Source organism: Dromiciops gliroides, chromosome 4 (genome assembly GCF_019393635.1).
Source record: "Dromiciops gliroides isolate mDroGli1 chromosome 4, mDroGli1.pri, whole genome shotgun sequence".
In the NCBI taxonomy this organism is placed as follows: Eukaryota; Metazoa; Chordata; class Mammalia; order Microbiotheria; family Microbiotheriidae; genus Dromiciops; species Dromiciops gliroides.
Genome location: NC_057864.1, coordinates 298,925,919 through 298,938,109, shown reverse-complemented (window position 1 = coordinate 298,938,109; position 12,191 = coordinate 298,925,919). Strand labels below are relative to the sequence as shown.

The window sequence follows — 12,191 nt, the reverse complement described above, 5'->3', positions numbered from 1 at the left end:
AAGCAGTCAGAAAGAAGCAATTTAAATATCATGGAGCCACAGTCAGGATTGCTCAGGACCTGGCAGCTTCAACATTAAAGGACCGCAAGGCTTGGAATATGATATTCTGGAAAGCAAAGGAGCTTGGATTGCAGCCGAGAATCTATTACCCAGCAAAAATGTGCATTTTCTTTCGGGGGAAAAGATGGACATTTAATGACATTGGGGACTTTCAATCTTTCCTGGTGAAAAGACCAGAACTGAATAGAAAATTTGATCTCAACATACAAGACTCAAGAGAAGTTTAAAAAGGTAAACAGAGGGGAAAAAAGAGTTACCCTATTAGGTTAAACTGTTTATATCTCTACACAGGAAGATAATACTCATAACTCTTAAGAACTGTAAATGTATTTGGGCAGAGAGAAGGACTTTATATAGAGGGTATAAATATAAATTGTCTTTGATGTGATGATACAAAAGAATTAAGGGGATAAAAAGGGAGTCTATGGGGAGGAGAGGAAAGGGGAGGTGGAATGGGATGAATTATATCATATGAAGAGGTGGAAAAAAACCTATTACAATAGAGGGAAAGAAAGGAGGGGGGAACATGGTTTCAACCCTATTCTCATTAGATTTGACTCAAAGAGGGAATAACATATACGTTCATTGGGATAAAGAAACTTAACTCATTCTTTAGGGAAGCAAAAGGGGAAGGGAAATGGGGGGACTGATAGAAGGGAGGACAAAAGCAAGGGAGAAAAGGGTAAAGAAAAGAGAGGGGGGTGATAAAAAGGGAGGGCAGATCGGGGGAGGCAGGGGTAAGAAGTAAAACATCGGTGAGGAGGAATAGGGTGAAAGAAGGGGGGAAAAGTACAAAGGGGGTAAATAGAATGGAGGGGAATAGACAGTCAGTAATAATAACTGTGAATGTGAATGGGATGAACTCTGCTATAAAACGGAAGCGAATTGCAGAGTGGATTAAAAACCAGAACCCTACAATATGCTGTTTACAAGAAACACATTTGAAGCAGAGAGATACACACAGAGTAAAGGTAAAAGGCTGGAGCAGAATATATTATGCCTCAGCTAAAGTAAAAAAGGCAGGGGTAGCAATCCTTATCTCAGACAAAGTGCAGGCAAAAATAGATCTCATTAAAAGAGATAAGGAAGGAAATTACATCTTACTTAAAGGTACTATAGATAATGAAGTAATATCAATATTAAATATGTATGCGCCAAGTGGTATAGCATCCAAGTTCTTAGAGGAGAAGTTAAATGAGTTACAAGAGGAATTAGATAGTAATACTATACTAGTGGGGGATCTGAATCTCCCCCTCTCAGAATTAGATAAATCTAGCCAAAAAATAAATAAGAAAGAAGTGAAAGAGGTGAATAGATTACTAGAAAAGTTAGACATGATAGATGTCTGGAGAAAATTGAATGGGGATAGAAAGGAATATACCTTTTTCTCAGCAGTACATGGCACATTTTCAAAAATTGACCATGTACTAGGGCACAAAAACATCATAGTCAAATGTAGAAAGGCAGAAATAGTAAATGCATCCTTCTCAGATCATGATGCAATAAAAATTACATGTAAGAAAGAGCCAGGGAAAAGTAGAATGAAAATCAATTGGAAACTAAATAATTTCATTCGAAAGAATGAATGGGCCAAACAAGAAATCATAGAAACAATCAATAACTTTATCCAAGAGAATGACAATAATGAGACAACATACCAAAATCTATGGGATGCAGCCAAAGCAGTGCTTAGGGGAAAATTTATAGCTCTAAATGCTTACATGAATAAAAAAAGAGAAAGAGGAGATTAATGAATTGGGCATTCAACTTAAAAAGCTAGAAAAAGAACAAATTAGAAATCCCCAATTAGACACTAAATTAGAGATCCTGAAAATTAAAGGAGAAATTAATAAGATTGAAAGCAAAAAACTATAGAATTAATCAATAAAGCTGGTTTTATGAAAAAACCAATAAAATAGATAAAATATTGGTTAATTTGATTAAAAAAAAGAAAGAAGAAAACCAAATTAACAGTATCAAAAATGAAAAGGGTGATGTTACCACCAATGAAGTGGAAATTAAAGCAATAATTAGGAAATATTTTGCCCAACTGTATGCCAATAAATTTGACAATCTAAATGAAATGGATGAATATTTACAAAGATACAAACTGCCCAGGTTAACTGAAGAGGAAATAAAATCCTTAAATAAACCCATATTAGAAAAAGAAATTGAACAAGCTATTAATGAACTCCCTAAGAAAAAATCCCCAGGGCCAGATGGGTTTACGGGTGAATTTTACCAAACATTTAAAGAACAATTAATTCCAATATTATACAAATTATTTAGAAAAATAGGGGAAGAAGGAGTTCTACCAAATTCGTTTTATGACACAAATATGGTGGTGATACCAAAACCAGGCAAAGCAAAAGCAGAGAAAGAAAATTATAGACCAATCTCCCTAATGAATATTGATGCTAAAATCTTAAATAAGATATTAGCAAGGAGATTACAGCAAGTGATCACCAGGATAATACACTATGACCAGGTGGGATTTATACCAGGAATGCAGGGCTGGTTCAACATTAGGAAAACTGTTAACATAATCAACCACATCAATAAGAAAACCAACCAAAATCATATGATTATCTCAATAGATGCAGAGAAAGCTTTTGACAAAGTACAGCACCCATTCCTAATAAAAACACTAGAGAGTTTAGGAATAGGGGGAGCTTTCCTTAGGATAATAAACAGTATCTACCTAAAGCCATCAGCAAGTATTATATGCAATGGAGATAAATTAGAGGCCTTCCCAATAAGATCAGGGGTGAAACAGGGATGTCCATTATCACCCCTATTATTTAATATTGTTCTAGAAATGTTAGCTTTAGCAATCAGAGAAGAGAAGGGAATTAAAGGAATTAGAATAGGCAAGGAGGAAACAAAACTATCACTCTTTGCAGATGATATGATGGTATACTTAAGGAATCCTCGAGAATCAAGTCAAAAATTACTTGAAACAATTAACAACTTTAGCAAAGTAGCAGGATATAAAATAAATCCACATAAATCATCAGCATTTCTATACATGACCAACAAAGTCCAGCAGCAAGAGATAGAAAGAGAAATTCCATTTAAAGTAACGGTAGATAATATAAAATACTTGGGAGTCTACTTGCCAAGTATTTTATATTATCTACCGTTACTTTAAATGCCAAACCCAGGAACTCTATGAACACAACTACCAAACACTCTTCACACAAATCAAATCAGATCTAAATAATTGGAAAGATATCAATTGCTCATGGATATAGTAAAAATGACAATATTGCCTAAATTAATTTACTTATTCAGTGCCATACCAATCAGACTACCTAAAAATTATTTTATACAGCTAGAAAAAATAATAACAAAATTCATCTGAAAAAACAAAAAATCAAGAATATCCAGGGAAATAATGAAAAAAAATTCACAGGAAGGTGGGTTAGTGGTACCAAACCTGGAGCTTTACTATAAAGCGGCAGTCATCAAAACTATCTGGTACTGGCTAAAAAATAGAGTGGTAGATCAATGGAATAGGCTAGGCTCAGGAAATGCAGTAGTAAATGATACTAGTAATGTAGTGTTTGATAAACCCAAAGACTCCAGCTTCTGGGAGAGGAACTCAGTATTTGACAAAAACTGCTGGGAAAACTGGAAGATAATATGGCAGAAATTAGGCATAGACCAACATCTTACACCTTATACTAAAATAAGGTCAAAATGGATACACGATTTAGACATAAGAGGTGATACCATAGGTAAATTAGGAGAGAAAGGAATAGTGTACCTATCAGATCTTTGGAAAGGAAAACAGTTTTTGACCAAACAAGAGATAGAGTATATTATAAAATGCAAAATGGATGATTTTGATTATATTAAATTAAAAAATTTTTGTACAAACAGAAGCAATGCATCCAAAATTGGAAGGGAGGCAGAAAGCTGGGAAACAATTTTTGAGGCCAGTGCTTCTGATAAAGGCCTCATCTCTAAAATATATAGGGAATTAAATCAAATTTATAAGAATCCAAGTCATTCCCCAATTGAGAAATGGTCAAAGGATATGAACAGACAGTTTTCTGATGAAGAAACCCAAGCTATCTATTCACATATGAAAAAATGCTCTAAATCTCTAATGATTAGAGAGATGCAAATTAAAACAACTCTGAGGTACCACCTGACACCTATCAGATTGGCTAAAATGACAAAAAAGGAAGATAATAAATGTTGGAGAGGCTGTGGGAAAATTGGAACACTAATGCATTGTTGGTGGAGCTGTGAACTGATCCAACCATTCTGGAGAGCAATTTGGAATTATGCCCAAAGGATGATAAAGCTGTGCATACCCTTTGACCCAGCAATCCCACTTTTAGGTCTTTTGCCGAAAGAAATCATGGAAAGGGGAAAGGGACCCATATGTAAAAAAATATTTATAGCTGCTCTTTATGTGGTAGCAAGGAATTGGAAGTTGAGGGGGTGCCCATCAATTGGGGAATGGCTGGACAAGTTGTGGTATATGAATACAATGGAATACTATTGTGCTGTAAGAAATGATGAGCAGGAAGAGTTCAGAGAAACCTGGAGGGTCTTACGTGAGCTGATGATGAGTGAGATGAGCAGAACCAGAAGAACATTGTACACAGTATCATCAACATTGAGTGTTGACCTACTGTGATGGACTATATTCTTCTCACCAATGCAATGGTACAGAAGAGTTCCAGGGAACTCATGATAGAAGAGGATCTCCAAATCCAAGAAAAAAAAAAGAAAGAAAGAACTGTGGAGTATAGATGCTGATTGAACCATATTATTTCTTTTGTTTTGGGTGCTGTTGGTTTTTTTTTCTTTCTATTTTGAGGTTTTGCATCACTGCTCTGATTCTTTCTCTTGTAACAGGATTAATGCAGAAATAGGATTAATGTTATTATGTGTATATATATGTGTGTGTGTATATATATGTATATGTATATGTATATGTATATGTATATGTATAGAGATATATAGATATAACCTATATCAGGTTACCTGCTGTCTAGGGGAGGGGGAAGGGAGGGGTGGGAGGGAGAAAAATCTGAAATTGTAAAGCATGTATAAACAAAAGTTAAGAACTATCTTTACATGTAATGGAAAAAATAAAATACCTCATACATAAAAAAAAATGTTGAAAACTATCTCTAAATGTGACTGTAAAATAATAAAATGTGGAAAACAACCACAAAAAAAAATAAAGTTCCTTCCATCCCTGTGGGGGGAAAAAACAAAAGGAGATTTTGCTGAATTGCATTGGTAGACAAAGAGTCTGATTCTTTCTACTGTGCTGAGTGATTTGAGGGGATAGGTTGGTTAGCACAGCCTCAGCCTTTGTTAAACAACACCTATTTTTATTGGCTGAGCTTGTAATGTCCTCAGTCCCCCCTCTCATATAAATAGCAGGAACCTTAAGACACAACACACCAAGTGCCATGAGACTGGGACATTTTCATCTTTTGTCACCTTTTCCAATTTCCTGGGCATATGGTAAAATTTTGAATCACTATAGAGCCCCAAGATATCATTGGTATTCTTATTCTTATTACCCTCTTACTGGGTTTCATGGTAGAGAGGGAACCATATATCAGGCTTCTGGCAATGAAATGCTGGCTCTAACTGTGAGGCATGAATGTATTCAATTGTCTCCAATGCCTTAAAAGAAAATAATGGCAATACAGGATAGCCTGTTCTACTTATGTACTCCCTTCAGCCAACTAGTAAACCTTTTGGAAAATAGAAGTTTCAAATACAAGATGTAGAGGGAAAGATTGATATGGGAAATTTTTGAGAAAATAGTGTTTTTGGTGCCTTTTTAAAAAAATTAATAAAGTATTTTATTTTTTTCCCATTACATGTAAAGATAGTTCTCAACTTTTGTTTATACAAGCTTTACAATTTCAGATTTTTCTCCCTCCCTCCCCTCCCTCCCCCCCCACCCCAGACAGCAGGTAATCTGATATAGCTTATATATATACATAACATTAATCATATTTCTGCATTAGTCATGTTATAAGAGAAAAAGTCAGAGCAATGATGAAAAACCTCGAAAATAGAAAAAAACAATAGCATCAAAAACAAAAGAAATAGTATGGTTCATTCAGCATCTATACTCCACAGTTCTTTTTTTTTTCTTGGATTTGGAGATCCTCTTCCATCACAAGTTCCCTGGAACTCTTCTGTTCCATTGCATTGGTGAGAAGAGTATAGTCCATCACAGTAGATCAACACTCAATGTTGATGATACTGTGTACAATGTTCTTCTGGTTCTGCTCACCTTACTCATCATCAGCTCACGTAAGACCCTCCAGGTTTCTCTGAAATCCTCCTGCTCATCATTTCTTACAGCACAATAGTATTCCATTGTATTCATATACCACAGCTTGTCCAGCCATTCCCCAATTGATGGGCATCCCCTCAACTTCCAATTCTTTGCCACCACATAAAGAGCAGCTATAAATATTTTTGTACATGTGGGTCCCTTTCCCCTTTCCATGATTTCTTTGGGAAAAAGACCCAAAAGTGGTATTGCTGGGTCAAAGGGTATGCACAGCTTTATCGCCCTTTGGGCATAATTCCAAATTGCTCTCCAGAATGGTTGGATCAGTTCACAGCTCCACCAACAATGCATTAGTGTTCCAATTTTCCCACAGCTTCTCCAACATTTATTATTTTCCTTTTTTGTCATTTTAGCCAATCTGATAGGTGTCAGGTGGTACCTCAGAGTTGTTTTAATTTGCATCTCTCTAATCATTAGAGATTTAGAGCATTTTTTCATATGTGAATAGATAGCTTTGGTTTCTTCATCAGAAAACTGCCTGTTCATATCCTTTGACCATTTCTCAATTGGGGAATGACTTGGGTTCTTATAAATTTGATTTAGTTCCCTATATATTTTAGAGATGAGGCCTTTATCAGAAGCACTGGCCTCAAAAATTGTTTCCCAGCTTTCTGCTTCCCTTCTAATTTTGGATGCATTGCTTCAGTTTGTACAATTTTTTTTAATTTAATGTAATCAAAATCATCCATTTTGCATTTTATAATATACTCTATCTCTTGTTTGGTCAAAAACTGTTTTCCTTTCTAAATATCTGATAGGTAGACTATTCCTTTCTCTCCTAATTTACCTATGGTATCACCTCTTATGTCTTAATCATGTATCCATTTTGACCTTATTTTAGTATAAGGTGTGAGATGTTGGTCTATGCCTAATTTCTGCCATATTATCTTCCAGTTTTCCCAGCAGTTTTTGTCAAATACTGAGTTCCTATCCCAGAAGCTGGAGTCTTTGGGTTTATCAAACACTACATTACTAGTGTCATTTACTACTGCATTTCCTAAGCCCAGCCTATTCCATTGATCTACCACCCTATTTTTTAGCCAGTACCAGATAGTTCTGATGACTGCCGCTTTATAGTAATGTTCCAGGTTTGGTACCAGTAACCCACCTTCCTGTGCATTTTTTTCATTATTTCTTTTGGTGCCTTTTTTGATCTCTTTTTTGTGCCCTATGAAGTTTCGCAGTGTAAGAGTGACTGCAAGTCCTGCCTCATTTGTTTATTTATTCAGCAAATATTCTTTAGTAATTATAAGAAAGTAATTATACATGGTGTGCATGGGCACTAAAATGAAAAGACACCCAAAAAGGTTTAGGATTCTCTGACTAAAAGGTGGCTGTCAGAGGGCTAGAAGCCAGTTATGGTTATCAGAAGAGTTATCCTGCCCTGGAAAGGATAACAACTTTTTGAAAATGATAAACAAGACAAACCATATGTAAAACTTGCAGCCTCAATTACCTCATCAGATCAATTTATGTTTTCGTAATTGTCAGATTTGACTGTTCATTTTGTTATCGTGTAGATCCAGTGGTAAGTCAGAAGCAGAGCTCAGACACATTGTTATTATAAATATGGAGATATTTAACCTTTCTATTAAAAGACATTTTAGTCCATCTGTTAGCTATAAAAATGGTCTTTTAGGCACAGACTGCAATTAAGCTCATTAATTTTCTGCCATATTTATAAACATGAGGAGTGATTATAAACAAAAAGCTAAACAATAGTCACTTGTGGGCAGATTGTTAAGAGGAATAGCAACATGTAGGCAGTTCCCCATTTTCTACCAATAGGTGGCACCAGCCTTTTCCACAATTTTTTCATTATCTTATAAAAAGATGAGAATTTGAGATTATTATTTTTATTTTTGAACATCATATATATACATACATATGTAATATACACATATGTGTATATATGTATAGATATAAATTCATATTCTCAGGATATATTCTAACAGGGTTAACACAAAACAAATATTTGTTGACAAAGCAGTTCTGTCTCCTCTTATCTCATCAGCTTCTGGCACCTATGTCAGTTCTATTACCAGTGCCTTTTGAAATTTTACTTAAGAGAAGACAAAGATATATATTTGTTCATCACAGTCCCTTGGAGTCTCATAAAAACATGTTTTTGGTTCTTTTGTTTTTCTTCTTATGCATTAATTAATAGCTATATCAAGCATGGGGGAAGCTAGGTGGTATAGTTGATAGAGTGCCAGGCCTAGAGTCAGGATGACTCCTCTTCCTCAATTCAAATCTGGCTTCAGACACTAGCTGTATGACCTTGAACAAGTTACTTAACCCTGCTTGCTTCAGTTTCTTTATCTGTAAAGTGAGCTAGAGAAGGAAATGACAAACCACTCCGTTATCTTTGCCAAGATAACCCCAAAATACGTCATGAAGAATTGGACATGACTGAAAAACAAGTAAACCATAAATATCAAGTATGTAATGATAGTATCCATTTGAATAAAACAACCAAGGAATTATATATAAAAGATGTCTGTGTAGAGATAGACATTCCTACAAGGGATTTATGCATATATCAAAAAAAATCTCATTGGGAACTTTGTCCTCATCTTTGTAGATAGCTAAGCTCTCTTAGGTTCCCTACAATTTTATCATCATAAAGTTCGTTTCATTAACACTAAAATCCATTGTCAATGAACCAAAGGAATTTTACTTACATGCATATATAAGTTGGAATAAAAATGTTAAATGTAGATCTCTAGACATGTACTATCTTAGGAAATGTCTTCCTTCTGGGAGACAATGATAATGTTTTCAAAGGAGAGGAGAAAATTTTATAGGGAAAAGTAGTTTCTCTTTTTGTCATAAAAGATTCTAGTAAATGAGTGAAATCTTATCTGCCTAGCATATTACTTTTACTAATTTTTTTTCCTTTTTTCTTTTCCTATCCCCCTCCCCCTTTTCCTTTTTTTTCTTTTCTAGAAGACCAGAGTGAACAAGGCTGTCATTGTTTACATGAATGGTATTTTGAACAAAATCAGTGTAGATATAACAAAGAGGAAAACTGTTGATTGCAGAAAAACCACAAATTTTTAAATTAAGTATCTAATATAGCATGCATATATGTATATGTACACACACACACATATATGTACTTGTGAAATGAATAAGAATATATAAATAAGACCTATTCTGCCAAGGAATAAGTGGTCAAAGTTTATGAACAAATAATTTTTAGAAGAAAAATGGAAAATTCTTAGCAACTACATTAAAGATTGCTCTAAATCAATGATAATTAATATTTTACCTCATATCTGAAAAATTAGCAAAGATTGTATATAATGTAAGTAGTCAAATTGGTTGGGCAATGGTTGGGGAAGATAAGTGCTTTAATGTACTATTAATAGCTGAAGTTGTGAACATTTCCAACCATTCTAGAAAGTCATTTGGAATTATAATTTAAAAATTGACTAGAATGTTCCTACCCTTTCACAAAGAGATCCCATCCCAGGAATCTAATCCCAAAGAAGTTAAAGATTAACAGAAAGGTCTCATATCTACAAACAATATTCAAAGCAACATTTAACAAAACCCAAACACTTGAATTAAAATAGGAGCACATCAATTGAGGAATGTCTAAACAAAGTATATGAATGTAAGGAAATATTACTATAGTCCATATTATTTCTGGGGGTACTTATCCCACCTCATCTATCCCCAAAACAAAGTTATTTATAATTATCCCTTAAGATTCTAAAGATTCTCCTTCAGCCCGGACAGCAGCAGCATGGGTAAGTGCCATGGTCTTTGTACAGCTGGAAAGTTCTGCAGCCACAGAAGAGACCAAAAGTGGCATGACAAACAATACAAGAATGCTCATTTGGGCACTGCCTTGAAGGACAACGCATTTGGAGGAGCATCTTATGCAAAAGGGATTGTCTTAGAGAAAGTTGGTGTTGAAGCCAAGCAGCCCAATTCTGCCATCAAGAAGTGTGTGAGAGTCCAGCTGATAAAGAACAGCAAAAAAATTGCTCCCTTTGTTCCCAATCATGGCTGCTTGAATTTTATTGAGGAAAATGATGAAGTTTTGGTTGCTGGATTTGGCTGAAAAGGTTATGCTGTTGGTGATAATCCTGGTACACGCTTCAAGGTTGTGAAAGTTGCGAACATTTCTCTCCTGGCCTTGTACAAAGGCAAGAAGGAAAGACCAAGATCATAAAAATTGTATGATGTCTTTGTCATAGTAATCAATTATCATGTAAAAAAAAGATTCTTAAGATTTCCTTGAGGGGCTGAGATAAAGGAGTGTCTTGTCTAATGCTCTTATCATTCTGATTTTTCCTGCCTACTAGTAATCATCACTTATTAGTAATTCCAGTATCAGTTAATCAATTAATGTGAATTAATTGTTACAAAAAGAATATTTAGTGAATATTGAGGCAATATAGCAAAAAGAGAGGTACAAATATGTTCTGAAATACCTTGGTTGCTGGGGAGAGAAGGATCAAATTAAAAGTAGTTTCTACATGGCATTTACTCCACCAATTTCACCCCTGAATTCAGAACAGCTGATCGATGATTGTTCTGTTCTTGGAGGACCCAAAAATCTTTATTCAGGGTCAATCTACTGCTAGGCTGGGTCCTGACTGTTCATCAGTACTTTGCTGGGAGGACACTACCAACCAACCAGCCCTCTAGTTCCTGGACTTCTGGAGGCTTTTATGTCAACCTTTTTAAAGCTCACAAATCACAGATGACTGATATTCTTTTACTTAAAAACATAAAATAATATACATCACAGAGACAGAAATAGAAGCAGGGCCAAGTAGTCATAGGCCATATGAAAGTAGTCCAGGGAGGGTGATGAAGAATTGAGGCCACTTTCCCCACCAGGGGCTTAAAGCTGTTCTTTTATTTTCCCTTGAATATTATGATAGAAGGAAAGAGAAATACCACGTTGTCTCACTATGACTTTTTGAATGCATTCTCACTTCTAGCTCAACAGCCAATCAGAAGACTCTTCTTCCCCAAATGTTAAGGTTACTAGAAACAGAATATCTGCATATGTTCTGACTTGGGGATCAGGGACTTTCCATTACATGTCTTTTGGGATATGTGTTCCTCAGCTGCTTGCATGTGGGATGGTAGCAAGAAAAGCATGTTTCTCATGCGCTGGGACTGGGTTGCCATCGACCAGGCTCATATCATGTTTCTTATTTACCTAATCTCATTCATACAATTTCTTTTTCTTGCTTTAATGCAATAACTAGAATTTCTAGCACTGGGTCAAATAAAATTGGTGACAACTAATGTTGTTGCTTCACTCCTGATATTGCCGGAAAGGTCTCTAATTCATACCCATTGCATATGATACTTGTTCTTGGCTTTAGGAATTTTTATTTGCCATGTTAAGGTAAAGCTACATTTCTTGCTATGCTTTCTAGTGTTTTTTTAAAAATACAAATGGATGTTAAATTTTGTTAAAAGAGCTCTTCCTGCAACTATTAGTATAATATATTTTTTATTCTTCTTATTAATATGATCAGTTATGTTTATAATTTTCCTAATATTAAACTGATCCTTAATACTTGGTATGTTTCCAATTTTATCATAGCATATATTTCTTATATATTATACTATCTATTTGCTAATATTTTATTTAAAATTTGTACTAATGTTCATCAGGGATGTTGATCTATAATTTTCTTTTTCTGTTTTCATTCTCATGGGTTTAGGTTTCAATAATATATTTAGGTCTGTCATAAAATAGATTTTATAAGATCACTTTTTTGATACTTTTACAATGATTCTGTGTAAT

At 34.8% G+C, this 12,191-nt stretch overlaps 1 pseudogene; it reads left to right on the top strand.

The window, feature by feature from the left end:
• Positions 1–10,160: 10,160 nt before the first annotated feature.
• LOC122752568 lies at positions 10,161–10,592 on the top strand (annotated as a pseudogene).
• Positions 10,593–12,191: the final 1,599 nt, after the last annotated feature.